This window comes from Nansenia antarctica (genome assembly GCF_963989245.1).
Source record: "Nansenia antarctica genome assembly, chromosome: 5".
Classification (NCBI taxonomy): Eukaryota; Metazoa; Chordata; class Actinopteri; order Argentiniformes; family Microstomatidae; genus Nansenia; species Nansenia antarctica.
Window position 1 is genome coordinate 5,387,821 of NC_137690.1, and position 14,658 is coordinate 5,402,478.

Genomic DNA, 14,658 nt, shown 5'->3' on the forward strand with positions numbered 1-14,658 from the left:
GTTCTGCTTTCACATTTTCCCACACATTTTCTCCCATCACATTGATTGTTGCGCCAGAGTCAATGAGCATTTTCATATTCACTCCCCCCACACAGAAATCTAGTCTCTCTGACATGTGATTGTCATTAATGGCAAATGCAAAGTCTTCCTCTTCTTCTACATTGTTAACTTTTTGTTTCACTTTCTCTCGAGAGCGGCACACCTTTGCAAAATGATCTTTACCCTGACACTTGTGGCATGTCACGCCACGTGCGGGGAATTTTGGATCTCGGCCAATGTGATCAGAATTTCCACATCTGTAACACCATCACTTCTATTGTCTCTGTTCGGTTTACCTTTCTCGTTCCAGTTTTGCCATCCCTTTTTTTCATTGTGATCAACTCGGTTAACAGTCTCCGGTGTAGCTCCGGTCGTTGTGCATGACATGTCCGCCATTTGCTCCTCGATGCTCTCACAACGAGCAGCTATTTCCATTGAAACTGCTAATGTCAATCCACGACCCTCTTCCAAAAGCTTCCTACGCAGATATTCTGATGTTCCTTTGCTTAGAATTGCATCCCTTATCTGGTTATCAGAATCTCCCCCATATCCACAGTCTCTCACAGCTTGTCTCAGGCGTGTAGCAAATTGCTGCACTGTCTCACCTGGTTTCTGGTGCATCTTTTGAAACGCGTACCTTGCTAGCGCTGTGTTGACTTGGGGCACGAAGTAGGCGTTCAAAGCCTCGACCGTCTTCATGTAGTCCGTTGCATCACCGTTGTCCGGTAAAGTTGAAAAAACATCCTGAACGTCTGGTCCAGCTAGATGTAGGGATGCTCCGATCTGGATTTTTGGGGCCGATACCGATCACCGATTTTTTTCCTCAAGATCAACCGATACCGATACCGATACCGATTTTTAAAAAAATACATAACTGTAGGCCTACTGACTGGATAGCCTACATATTTTTTGTTTTTTAGACAAAAGTTTTGATCCATTAGGCACCAAGCAAACGCAGACCCATTTTTATGGCATAGTAAAAGTCTGGCCTATCACCCAGTTAGGGCCTGAAGCCCAAGTCAGTCGATATGGCTGTATAAAAGACATCATAAACGTGGCCTTCATGGTTTACATACTGTTACGTCCTCCTATGTTTTCTGTTCAGTTATCTGTCTTCCCCAGAAAAAAAAAAGAAAGAAAAAACGGTTTTTGCGATCGGCCATTTTTGCCGATCACCGATCGAGTCATTTGGAGTGAAATCGGCCGATTTAAATCGGTGGCCGATAAATCGGAGCATCCCTAGCTAGATGTAGTAATAGTGCACGTCTCCTTTGCTTTGTAGCATCAGGTGAATCGTCAGCCAAGATGAGCCCTTTTCCGTCCGCATAGAGCTCGAACGATGTTAGCCAACGCTTCCATCTCGGACCTAGCGTGGCTGGCTCTGTGTAGCATGCGAAATGTTGAATCCCGGTTTTCTCCATACTAACTAGCTAAACTTGATTCTTGTAATTACAAATACATGTTTCTCCTCGTCGCCAATGTTGAATCTCTACTAGACCTTGCAGAATCTAATCAATAGTTAATAACTGGGGACGACACGTCGAACTTCAGGTCTTCACTCGAGCACGCTTTATTATAGAATGAACTCCCTTGAGGGGCGTGGCAATCATAGACATGACACTACCCATGCCTGAACTGTACCCTGTCTGACCCACTAAAGAAACCTGAACACAAAGTCAATCTCCTGTCATGTGTGTCCTGATCGACGCCCCGGGGGCGAATGGAGCATACTCTCATTGAACTATTCACCTTATACAGTCCTTTCCCATAACCTCACTAACATTAATATTCTTATATCCTTATTTATATTTACTAATAATTCCCTAACCCTAAATAAATACATGTTCCTATTCATATTTCCATGAAAATTGTATTTGTCTACTTATACTAAGTGTTTAAACGTCTAGGCTATAACAAAGCTAAATTGATGTGAAATTGGAAATTGAAACGTCTGTTTAAACTGCATTTCAACAGCTATATACAGTCGTTTCAATTTCACCTCCATTAGGCTTTGTTTTAGCCTAGACGTTTAAACACCGGTGTTTCAATGTCTAGGTTATAATGAAGCTAAATTTAGGCTAAATTGGAAATTGAAACAACGTCTATGTTTAGACGTTGAAATGCCGTTGAAACATAGAAAGGGAAACAACGTCTATGTTTCAACGGCATTTCAACGTCTAAACATAGACGTTTTTTAAATTTCCAATTTGGCCTATATTTAGCCTCGATTTGGCCTAGACGTCTACGGGCCATTTAGACGTTGTTTAGACGTCTAATCAACGTAAAATTGCTCACTGGGAAGTAGGGTGTGGGCTGGTAATTGTATGACGCGCCAAACAATCCGCTAAGATGAAAAGTACGTTTTAGAGCATTTATTGAATAGAACAATCAAACTTGGCGACGTACAAAAATAATCCATAAGCGATCAAAACCAGAAAAATAACAAACAATGCGTATAGAATATAGAATAGAATAGACTTTATTGTCCTTGTACAGTTGCCTATACAATGACATTGTAGTGGTTCTTCTGAAGGTGCAAAAACAGAAAAACATATTCACATATTCACAAACATACATAACATATCACAAATATTACACACTAGCCAAATTAAAAAGCGAAAATGCTATAAAACAAGCTAAGAGACAATGAAGAAAATAAAAACAACTATAAAAGCAAGCTAAAAGACATGAGGTCAGTGGTTCATCTGCGTCATATGCGTATAATGCGGTCAACAAAAATACATCGCTCCCCTCTCTCTCCACTACCGCCATGCAAGGTGCGCAGGTGCTTAAATTACCTTTGCAATATCACCCCCCATAACCATATGACTTCTCAATACGGTGATCAATGCAATAAACAAACAAGTAAACTCACAATAAACCAGCCTGTTATACTAAATAACCCCTCAATCATATTCATGCCTCCTACGATCATTGATCGGCAACGACACTATATAATAGTTTGCCTAACTGGCCATCGGATTTGGGCTCCTAATATCTAAAAAGCACTACGGTTTTCTTTATTTTATCGGATTAAAGTAGCAAAGACCAGAAATTTCCATTGACCGCCAGTCAAACTTCTCCACTTCTATCACCCAAAAAGGGGCGTGGACATGACGGGAGAGCAAAGTACCCGGATGCGTTTGAATTGCATAGAGAGTTTGAATTTTGTCAGCTGTAAAGCGGATTTGTTTCCTAGAACATGTAAATGCAATTGCGTATCACATTATTGCATTACAATTTGAATATTGACTCAAATAACGCAGGCAAAAGTGGCAAATGAATATGCTATTTTGGGATTGCATAGTAATTTTCACATTAGAATGAACTTTTTAATTTTGTCAGCTACAAAGCAGCGCATGACTTTGAAAATTAAATGTCAAATGGCTTTGCATTATAATTTTAATATTGACAGCGAATGTGCACATCGGGTACATGAACATGCAAATGCAAATCATTAGAATTGCATTTGAATTTGAATATTGTCTGAAAGAATGCATGCAAAAGTGGAACATGCAATTGCAATCTCATATTGCATTTAGTGTTGTTCCGATACCATTTTTTGATCCCGATACCGATACCTGACCGTGCAGTACTTGCCGATACCGAGTACCGATCCGATACCACGGCGTTTGAAAAAACAAAACAAAAAAACATGTTTTTTGAGCCGCATACTACCCTCGATGTAAAATTATTGCTAACACTTAGTCTGGCACTACTCAAAACCTTTGTAAAACTCGTAAAGTTTTTGTAAAACTTAAGTAAAAAAAAAACATTTTTTTTATTTTTTTTAACGTTTTTCTAAAGTACTCGCCGATACCGATACCAGCATTTTTGTGCGTATCGGTGGCCATGCCGGTACTAGTATCGGTATCGGAACAACACTAATTGCATTAGCATTTGAATTTGGTCATCTACACTCTACAGTATATGCTTCCATAACAAACAACCACGCTCTCACCGGCCTCTGTCCAACACCACGCCCCCTACAGCTAACCAGGAAGTGTTCCAACCCACGTGCACAAACACTTCCAGAGACACGAATTAACTTTGGTCTTTCTCTGCTGCTCAGTCTAGTGTGTGCAGCAACATGGCAGACAGCACGGACGCAATGAGTTGTCGGACTGAGAAACAGGTAAGAACCAGAGCTACTCATTAATGACTCTCTGATACATGTAGAACACATCAAACAGAAAAGGACAATAACTCATTTTGATTATGATTGAGGACAATATCACATCATTGTACTTCCAGAGATCCAAAGTCTCTTCCTCACTACTGTGTTCATGTATTGGAGAGGGTAAAGGATGTTGGTGTTATTGTTTTACAAGCTGGTTCTTGTCACGTATTGATTGATTGATTGATTGATTGTACTTTATTGTCCCCGAGGGGAAATTTGTCTTGGGCATGGTACTTTCATGCTTCAAGTGCAACAGTGACGATACATACAACATACAGTAGACAAAGTAAACAACAGGACAGCAACAAACATTGAGTGACATTGATTGGCAGCAGTTTCCACCTGGACATGGCATCATTTGGTATAAATATATATTGCACATAACCCTTCAAGTGGTGTTTTCGAATATTGCACATGGCCCTTCAAGTGGTGTCTAAGATAAAGTGCAGGTGCTGGTGATCATGTCCTAATCATCGTTTCTGCTTGAGAGAATTGATTAGTTTAATGGAGAATGGGACAAATGATAGTTTTAAGAGCTTATAGTTACATCTTGGCATGCGAAGCCTTCTACCTAGGGGGAGAACTTCGTATTCTGTGGAGAGCGGATGTTGGGGGTCTGCGATTATCTTGTTAGCCTTGTCCAGGACAGCTTTTTCATATAGTTTATTTAGGATCACATAGTCTCTTTCACCTACAATTTTCATAGCTGTTTTGTGAATGCTGACTAGTCTGTTTTTTTGTTGTACAGTTAAGTTGCCAAACCACACAATTATTCCATATCTGATTACACTTTCAACAATGGACTGATAGAAAATTCTCATGATCTGCTTTCTCACCCCATAAAGTCTGAGTCGCCTCAGGTGATAAAGCCTCTGCTGTAGTTTGTTACATAAGCTGTCTAAGTGTGTATTCCAGCAGAGATGGTTGTCTAATTGAATACCTAAGTACTTGTAAGAGGGCACCTGGATGATTGTTTGGTCTTTAACGACCACAGGCTCATGGTCAGTTACCTGCCTTGGGTGTAACACAACCTCCTGAGTTTTGGTGGGGTTTAAGATGAGATGGTTGCTGTCGCACCATTTAGTGAATATATTAATCTCATCATGGAGCACCGAGGGGTCTGTATCTTTATCAAGGAGACTTAGAATTGCAGTGTCGTCAGCATATTTTATAATATGGTATGGTTGCTTGGGTGGTTACTTTTACAGTCGTTGGTGTATACTGAGAAAAGATATGGAGACAGAACGCAACCTTGGGGGACACCTGTACTGCAGTGTTTAGTCACTGACAGTGTTCCATTGACTTTCACTTGCTGTTCTCTTTCTAACATGAAGGAATGGATCCATTTGATTAAAGTACTATTGACACCCATGTCTTTGAGCTTTCCTAAGAGCACGTGGGGTTGTACCGTATTAAAGGCGGAACTAAAGTCAACAAACATAATTCGGGCATAGGCCTTTTTGTTCTCGAGGTGCTTGGATACAGAATGTGTGATATAGAGAATAGCATCAGTGTTTCCTCCAGGAATTTTTACCATGGTGGCGGGTAGTGCTGACCGCGCACGCGCGCGATTTTTCGCGTGCACGCGCATGAAACGCGCACGCGCGCTCAAAACAACGACGTCATTTCAGCCAAAACTCGAAAATAAAATGTTTTCCTGTAAATTAAAAACAAGGGTAGTCCGTCCGTCCGTCCCTCTCTGGAATGGAATGGAATGGACTTTATTTGTCATTGCTACAGTACAGGTACCAGACAACGAAATGGTCCATTAAATAAAATGACACGGTTCAAATGTTCACGCCGGCAGTCCGGCTCTCACACATACTGGCAGCGTCCCGGTCTGACTTAGCTCTCGTTTGTGCACGGCTTTCTTTCTTTCCTTCCTTCCTTCCTTCCTTTATGTGAAGTGGCCGGTCCCGGGCACAGCTGCCTCGCATCCGCTCAACGAGCCCGGCGGTTCGGTGCTGCGCTGATTAGCGGATGCGGGACAGCTGTGTGAGCGGATCGCTCCATCTCTCATCTTGATGAAGATGAATTATCTTTATTGTCATTGTAACAGGTACAACGTAATTTAAATGAGGAATCACAAAACAGTTTTGCAAGCGCGTCGCTTCGCGCTTGTGGGTGTGTCTAGCGCTGTGAAGGTCTGAAAAGCGGCCTAAATCTTTTTTTTTTTTTTTTGGTTGAGAAATCTGCATGGTGGCGGAGGAAATTCCATAGTGGCGGACCGCCACGATGAAATGCATGTAGAGGAAACACTGAGCATCCTCCGTGCTACGGTTCTGTTTATAGGCAAATTGAAAAACATCTAGCAGTGGGTCAATGTGTTTTCTAAGCAGAGACAGTACATATCGTTCAAAACATTTCATCACAATGGAAGTTGGGGGGGGAAGCAATGGGGCGGAAGTCATTATTCTCCATGGCACGAGGTTTTTTCGGCACAGGGATTATAATTGACTTCCTCCACAGAGCTGGAACCTCGGTATTCAGGGACTTTTCAAATAGCGGACACCATGCTGTTGTTAGTTCTTCTGCACAGTTTTTGAGAAGAGAAGCTGATAGACCGTCTGGACCTGTGGACCTGTTGGTAGACACCCTGCTAAAGAGACGTTGAATGCTGGTAGGATTTACCTCCAACCAGCAGTTGGCATCAGTCTCTGGCAGGGTCTGCAGCACATGGTCACACTCCTGAGAGTTCCGTGTGTCAAACCTCAGGTAGAAGTCATTCAGCTCGTTTGCTTTTTGTTGTTCGTCTAGGGTCATGATCTGTCTTTTTGTTGGATTCATGTTGGTCACTGATTTCATTGTGTCCCATAGTTTTTTAGAGTTGGAAGTCAAAAAACTTTGTTCCATTGTGTCCCTGTGTTTTTTCCTTGCACTAACAAGCAGTTGTTTTAGTTCTTTCTGGACCACTGACAGTCCTGCCCTGTCCTTATTTCTGAATGCCTGTTTTTTCCTATTTATGCAATCTTTGATTTCTTTTGTGATATATGGTTTGTTATTAGGATAAACTACTATTTCCTTCTTTGGGACAACATTGTCAACACAGAATTTTATATAGTCTGTTATGGTAACAGTGGCCTCATCCAGCTCTAGTGCGTGGAATATGGACCTGTCTGTGCACAGAAAGCTACCCTTAAGTGTCTCAGTAGCATCATGAGACCACACATTGACAGTTTTATATTCAGGTTTGCTTGATTTAAAGACAGATTTGTACGAGGGGATTAAATGTACAATGTTGTGATCTGAGTTTGAGAGGGGAGGTTTTGATTTGGCTACATATGCATTTTTTACATTTCCATAGCATTTGTCTAGGATCTTGTCATTACGGGTATTACATTTCACATATTGTTCAAAGCCAGGTAGCTTAGTCTCTAACTTGCAGTGGTTTACATCACCCAGGAAGAAGATAGGCGCTCCCGGTGTGCGCTGCAGCTGTTCATGGGCACATTCCGCAACACGGGCGGCTGCTCTGCCTGCATTTCCGCTGGGTGGTACATAGACGGCGGTTATGATGATGTTCCCGAACTCCCGTGGTAGATAGTGGGGTCTCAAGGACAGACAAAGCAGCTCGACGTCTGGGGTGCATACGGTGTCTCTCACTGTGCATTGGCTGCTCCACCGGTCACTCACGTACACACACAGCCCCCCGCCGTGTCCTTTCCCTGCTGCAGCGGTGCGGTCTGCGCGCACGGACGAGTAGTCATCCAGGTTGATCAGAGAGTCTGGGATTCCCTGGTGGAGCCACGTCTCGGTCAGAACCAAGAGATTCGCCTCTCGGTATTCAAAGCAGTGCTTCATGTTGACACGTAGCTCGTCCATTTTAGGCAGCAGGGACCGCACATTGCTGACGATTATTGACGGCAGCGGTGGTTTGTTGTTTCGCCGACGGAGGCGTTCACGTACGCCTCCCCGGCGACCTCGCCTGCGTTGTGGCCGTGGCCCGGTGTCTGTTGGCTGGGTGGAGTTCAGCACAAAGTCCGGTAGTGGCTGAGGTGGTCGGAGAGACAGCAGCGTTTCCCTGGAGTATGTAATTTGCTGTATTGTTCCATATTCCCCCTGCGTGTTGGTTGCACGGCAGCGGAGACGGTCGCTGATAATTAAGACCAGCAGTAGAATTTTGCCAATAGACATATTACACAAAACACAAAACGAACAAAACAAATAAAAACACTTGAAGCAAACTATCACCGGCCCGAGTCGCTACAGAGCAGCGCCACCGGAAGTAGGAAGATCGGGGTTCGACTCCCGCATGGTGCGGCAGCTTAGCAAAATGATGGGGACGCGCCAGACAAAAGCACCACATTTTTTCCATGTGCTCTACATCACCATAGCTTTCAATTTTGGGTGGGAGCCACTTCATCAAGATGGCCGATGGCAGCCATCTTGGATTTCCAAGGTGGCCGCCATGTAAAATCTACAAGTGCAAATATCTCGGCTTCCAAGCCACATAGAAGGTCAATCTTGGTGTCTAAATATACATTTTCTGGGTCAAGGAATGCATTAAAGCTATTGAGAATATCACTAGATGATTATTTGTGCCGAGATCAAATAAATATGTTCATTCTGGCAATGTATCCATAATTTTCAACTCGGTTCCTAAGCAGCTGGACATACAGTATATTAATATGTATGTTTTCAATGGCATGTATATTGAAAAATGGATTATTTGATTATTATTTGAATTGAACTTTATGTGCTTCACTTTTTAACATAACAAAGCATTTTATATCATCAAATTATCGGTCACATTTACAACTGCAAAGCTCTGTGCATTTCCAGTGTGCTTTCTTGCATGAGCACTTTGCACCACTGCCACTTGCGCTTTTACAGCCACATTTAACCAGTTCAGTGCAGGCTTTCGAAGCCATTGGTAGAATGCTCCACACAGGAAGCCAGACCTGGCTGTCTCTATCCAATGTCCATCCACATCCTTCTGGACTGGGTGTCGGCTGCTGAGCCAGTTCAGATGTTACCCAGATCCTAGACTGGTAGGCAACTCGCTTCAAGTGCTGCAGAAGGGAATCTTGTGTTGGTGGAATGTGTTCCATGGTTCTGTTCTTCTGGCAGAACAACTCTCTCCGTGCTTCATTAATAGATTCCACATCACTCGTCTTGTCGTAAAGGACGATTGTGTAGCGCTCCAGAAGTTGAAATTGCTGGGCACGGGACTGTGTGGATTCGCTGCCATGTAGTTGAAGGCCTGGGTGACCTCGGGGTAGGACTTCCAAGCCTCCCATGCTGACTTCTTCCCCTTCCCACAGAATGCTGAGGTTGTGTCACAGCCTGTGAAACAGTGGAAGACTGGAAGTGCTGTGGACTTACCTTTGCCCAGAGTATGGCAGATGTTATTGATATGAAGATATCTGTAGTTCTTGCCAGTGCCAAAAGCGACCCAGATGTCTGCAGCTGGATACTTGGAGGGCAGGGCATGGAACTTGCCAATGAGGATAACGACAACATCTGTATCCACAGTGCGTACCAAGCAGGTAGAAGAGCGATGCTCCAATGAAGACCTGCTTACCATCTGGCCAGGCAATGGATGCAATCTTCCTGGAGAGGAAGGTGAAGAGTTCCTGCTTGTTCATAGGGTCACGCAGGAAATCTGGCCAATTCCCTGGCAGCTTGTTCTGACCAGCCACCTTCCGTTGTATCCCTTTGCCTCGCTTCTCCCTTGTTGACTCTTTTATGCTGCTGGTGATGTAAGTATCCCAGACCACATCAACTCTTGCAGAGGTCTCCAAGTGCTTCATGATGTGGGGAACAAAGACACAACTGGCATATTCGTCGAATGTGGTAATGTTGGTGGTGGACAGGAAGTGCACAACAGCAGCACCGTCGAGTACTTTGACATCAAAAGTCCCTGGAGGTAAAAAAGAAAGTTAGTTAAAAAACGAAAAACAAACTGTAAATAAGGACTCTCTACAGACCTTGAAGAGAATGATATGCATTTTTTTCTGATTATTACTGATATTACTTAATGCCACTGACTGATTACAACTTCTTTCCCAAGCGTAGTTTACTTCTGTCAGATAGGGAGGGAGGGTATGGATGGTTTTCGTGCTTAAAAAAGGTGCTCATGTCACCCTCTCTGTGTTGCATGGCTATATATAATTGGGAGAAGAGTGCAACATCATCCTTCAACATTGAGATCTGCCCTGCCTGCTTGGTCTTGGTCTTGGGTGTTGGGCATCTGAAGAGAGGCAGTGAGTTATTTTTGATGGGCTCGTGAATGGAGTGTGTGCGGTTCTTGATCACTCTCTCATGGTACTTGTTGTACTGATCTCTGCCCACTGATTCCACATTGCGGACTGTGTTAACCACAGACTCGTCAGTTATATTTCGTGCGTCCAGCATTAGAAGCTCGGGGGTATCATCTAGGAATGGATTGCTCATCCCAGTGATGGTGTGCACCAGAGCTAGTGCTTGTTCTTTGAATGTCTTCTGTGTAGAGTAGACATTCCTTCTTCATGGTGTTGTTGTTTATTGCCTTCTTCTGAAATATACTCCTGCTCAAACTCTTTTAGGAGTCGTGCTTGTTCAGGCCCTGCGATCATCCACTTCTTGAATGCTGAGGGATTCTCGGTGAGTCCCACTGCACCCCCAGAACCCTTCACCAGATCATTATTCTGCTCATGAGCCTGGTCTATCGGTATGCTTGAGAATCTGTTTGTGGTCTTGGGAATAACCCAGTGACCATGTTCTTCAAATTCATTGTGAATGGACGAGGGCAAGCTTTCCATGTCGCGGATGTGGACAGGAATCCATCTGGCATAGTTCTGGTGATCAAGGGCGAAGAACCATGGGACGAGAGCCTTCAGTGACTCCACATAGAGGGGGAAATCCTGTTCTCTGTGGGCACGTACAAATATCAGACCCATTATTTCCAAGTTGAGGATGGTATCCCAGTACTGGAATGTTGGACTCTTGGTGATCATATCTTGTCTCCAAGCTTCTTTGATCTTCTCATCACGTGGTCCCTCAGTCACCATGTCCAAGAAGGCATCCTGCTGCAGCTTCCCCAGTGCCAGAGCGCTCACTTGGTGGGCATGTCTTGTCCTAGTGAGGTGGGATGCTTTGAGGAAAGAGTCAGCTGTGCCAGAGGATGCGATACCAGCCTCAGTCAGTGCAGTGGTCCCCAAAAAAATATATATGACATAATGCTGTTCTCAATAGCTTTAATGCATTCCCTGACCCAGAGAATGTATATTTTGACACCAAGATTGACCTTCTAAGTGGCTTGGAAGCCGAGATATTTGCACTTTTACATGGCGGCCACCTTGGAAATCCAAGATGGCCGCCATCGGCCATCTTGATGAAGTGGCTCCCACCAAAAATTGAAAGCTATGGTGATGTAGAGCACATGGAAAAAATGTGGTGCTTTTGTCCGGCGCGTCCCCATTATTTTCAAATATGGTCTTAAGCCACCGCACTAGTAGGTTGTCACAGGGAGAATGATTAACTCATAACACCCTGGATTTACTGTCTAGCTTTCTATTCTCTCTGTCTCCAGTAACCATCAGGAGATCTGCCTCCGTGACTTTTCATAGTCCAGCATCCAGCCTTTTCTTTATCAACAGATTCTAAATGTGATTCATGGAACCAGAAGTGTTCTTTCAATATGAGTGATTGCTTTATAATCACAACACTCTTTTATAAAGTAAAGATGATAGTGTGTGAAGTTATTGTTTATCATAATTCAAGCAAAGTAAATATGCACAGTATTTATTAAAGTGTGTTTGTCCACAGAAGCAGCTGGGGATGAGTCAGCAGAAAGTCCAGCAGAGAGTCCAGGAGAGAGAGAAGGAACTGAAGGAGATCCAACAGGCTGTGGAGTCTCTCAGAGTGAGTATTGACCAGAGGAGACGCACCATTTCACTGCTCTCCTCCAGTCAGCCACTCTCCAATCCCTGTGTGTGTGTGTGTGTGTGTGTGTGTGTGTGTGTGTGTGTGTGTGTGTGTGTGTGTGTGTGTGTGTGTGTGTGTGTGTGTGTGTGTGTGTGTGTGTGTGTGTGTGTGTGTGTGTGTGTGTGTGTGTGTGTGTGTGTGTGTGTGTGTGTGTGTGTGTGTGTGTGTGTGTGCGCGCGGTGTGTGTGTGTGTGTGTTCCCTAACAGCGCTCTGCACAGGCAGCAGTGGAGGACAGTGAGAGGATCTTTACTGAGCTGATCCGCTCCATTGAGAGAAGCCTCTCTGAGGTGAAGCAGCTGATCAGAGCCCATCAGGAGGCAGCAGTGAGTCAGGCTGAAGGAGTCCTGGAGCGACTGGAGCAGGAGATAGCTGAGCTGAGGAGGAGAGACGCTGAGCTGGAGCAGCTTTCACACACAGAGGATCACATCCATTTCCTCCAGGTAACTACACTGACCCTCCATCTGCAATACTGACAGGAGATTACTATTCAGTTATTAATTTATCTTTCTCTCTCTCTCTCCCTCTCTCTCTCTCTCTCTCTCTCTCTCTCTCTCTCTCTCTCTCTCTCTCTCTCTCTCTCTCTCTCTCTGTCTCTCTCTCCAGAGTTGTCAGTCTCTCTCCAGTCCCAGTGTATGTTCAGATTTCCCCAGCATCATTGAGGATCCTCTTCAGTTGTTTGGAGATGTGAGTGAGGCTGTGTCTGAGCTGAGAGAGAAACTAGAGGACGTCTTTAAGGGGGAGTGGCCCAAGATCTCAACTACAGGTGGGCTAAAAACTCTACCTGTCGTCCCTTCACACAATCAACTTTAGACCAATTAATAGCCCTCGTCATCACCTTGTATACATGTACTGTATGTTTAACAATATGTGACAGCAGCTGGTGAAAAGTCGGCAACCAATAAAAATGTAAATAAAGGTCAACGTCATTGAAAATCAATGACACACTTGCTAGTCAAACAATGGATTCGGTGAGTAATCCCCACTCTACACTAACTAGGTAGTAGTAGGGTTTACTCATCGAATCCATTGCATTGCAATATTTTGGCTTGACTATCGAGTGTGTCATTGATTTTATTTTTTTATTTTCAGAATAAAAGTCTGAACATTTGGTCGGTTGCCAACTCTTTCCCGCTTTCACCAGCTGCTGTCGCATATGATATAATCAGAATGTTCTATCTCTCTCTGTGAATGTGTTTGTAGTGAATACAGTGGATGTTTTGCTGCCACCAGAGCCCAGGACCAGAGCCCAGTTCTTCCGATGTGAGTGTGTTTATCCTGAAGTAGCTGACAGTCTCTCTCCACTGATCCTCTCCACAAACCCTGAGATAGAACTAGAGAGCTCTAGGAGAGGGAGAGACTCATCAAAGACAGCCTACATATCTGACTCTCCTTATTTCTCTGATCTGGTCTCTACTCTGCTCTTCTCCCAGATTCCCGTCGGCTCACACTGGACCCAAACACAGCACACAGACAACTCTCTCTGTCTGAGGGGAACAGGAAGGTGACATGTATGAACCAAGCCCAGTCATATCCTGATCATCCAGAGAGATTCACTAACCGGTATCAGGTGCTGTGTAGAGAGGGTCTGTCTGGACGTTGTTACTGGGAGGTTGAGTGGAGTGGGGGGGTTTATACAGCAGTCTCATATAAAGACATCAGCAGAGCAGGGGGAGGTGCTGACGCTGCATTAGGATTCAATACCAAGTCCTGGATGTTAAAGTGCACTAGTGATGGTTATAGTTTCTATCACAATTATGTTAAGACTGCAGTATCAGACCCTCAGTCCTCCAGAGTAGGAGTGTACCTGGATCACAGGGCAGGTACTCTGTCCTTCTACAGCGTCTCCTCTGACACAATGACCCTCCTCCACAGAGTCCAGACCACATTCTCTCAGCCCCTCTATCCTGGGTTTGGGGTTTATATTGGGTCCAGTGCTGAGCTGTGTGAGCTGGAGTAGAGGTCCCCATAAGAGTGATGCTTAATCATAACCTACTAACCTGTAGAAATATCTTTCTCTATTATTTAGGGGTTTAATGATTTCCCTCTTCTATGAATCTGAGGATTGACTCTCAGATTGAGCTCTCTCTGTAAAGTCTACAATGTGAGATTATTGATGATGTCACTAATCTATAATATTGGATATTCTTTGTAATAGATTTTGCAGAGTAATCATTACGTATATATTTGATGTTATTGTAGAACAGTTTTTTTCACGACCAATAGAAATGCTGCATGATAACATGTTTTCCTACTGGTGTCCTACATGTATTCTTATTGATCTATTCCCTCTCTAATATGAAGTACTCTCCTCATCGTCATCAAAGTTGACCAGTTGTTCTGTTCAGTTGTACAGAACTATGTTGGTCCAGTCTTTCTGATCTATTTGAAGCCCAGTAGAACAGCCAGCTACTGGATATGTGGGATTGAAAATGAACCTGAATGATGTATCATCAATTAACATTAAAGAAATCATCAGATTGAGAAATGTGTCAGAATTCTTCCTTTTAGTTTGCACGGTTGTTTAATGCCA

At 43.8% G+C, this 14,658-nt stretch overlaps 1 pseudogene across 1 annotated transcript in view; it reads left to right on the forward strand.

The window, feature by feature from the left end:
- Positions 1–14,085, forward strand: part of LOC308159211 (tripartite motif-containing protein 16-like) — a 79,697-nt pseudogene extending 65,612 nt beyond the window's left edge. Inside the window, exons 3-7 of the transcript in view lie at positions 11,969–12,064; positions 12,335–12,568; positions 12,732–12,891; positions 13,329–13,388; positions 13,559–14,085. The product of the transcript in view is annotated as a tripartite motif-containing protein 16-like (transcript). The remainder of the gene's footprint in view (positions 1–11,968; positions 12,065–12,334; positions 12,569–12,731; positions 12,892–13,328; positions 13,389–13,558) is intronic.
- Positions 14,086–14,658: the final 573 nt, after the last annotated feature.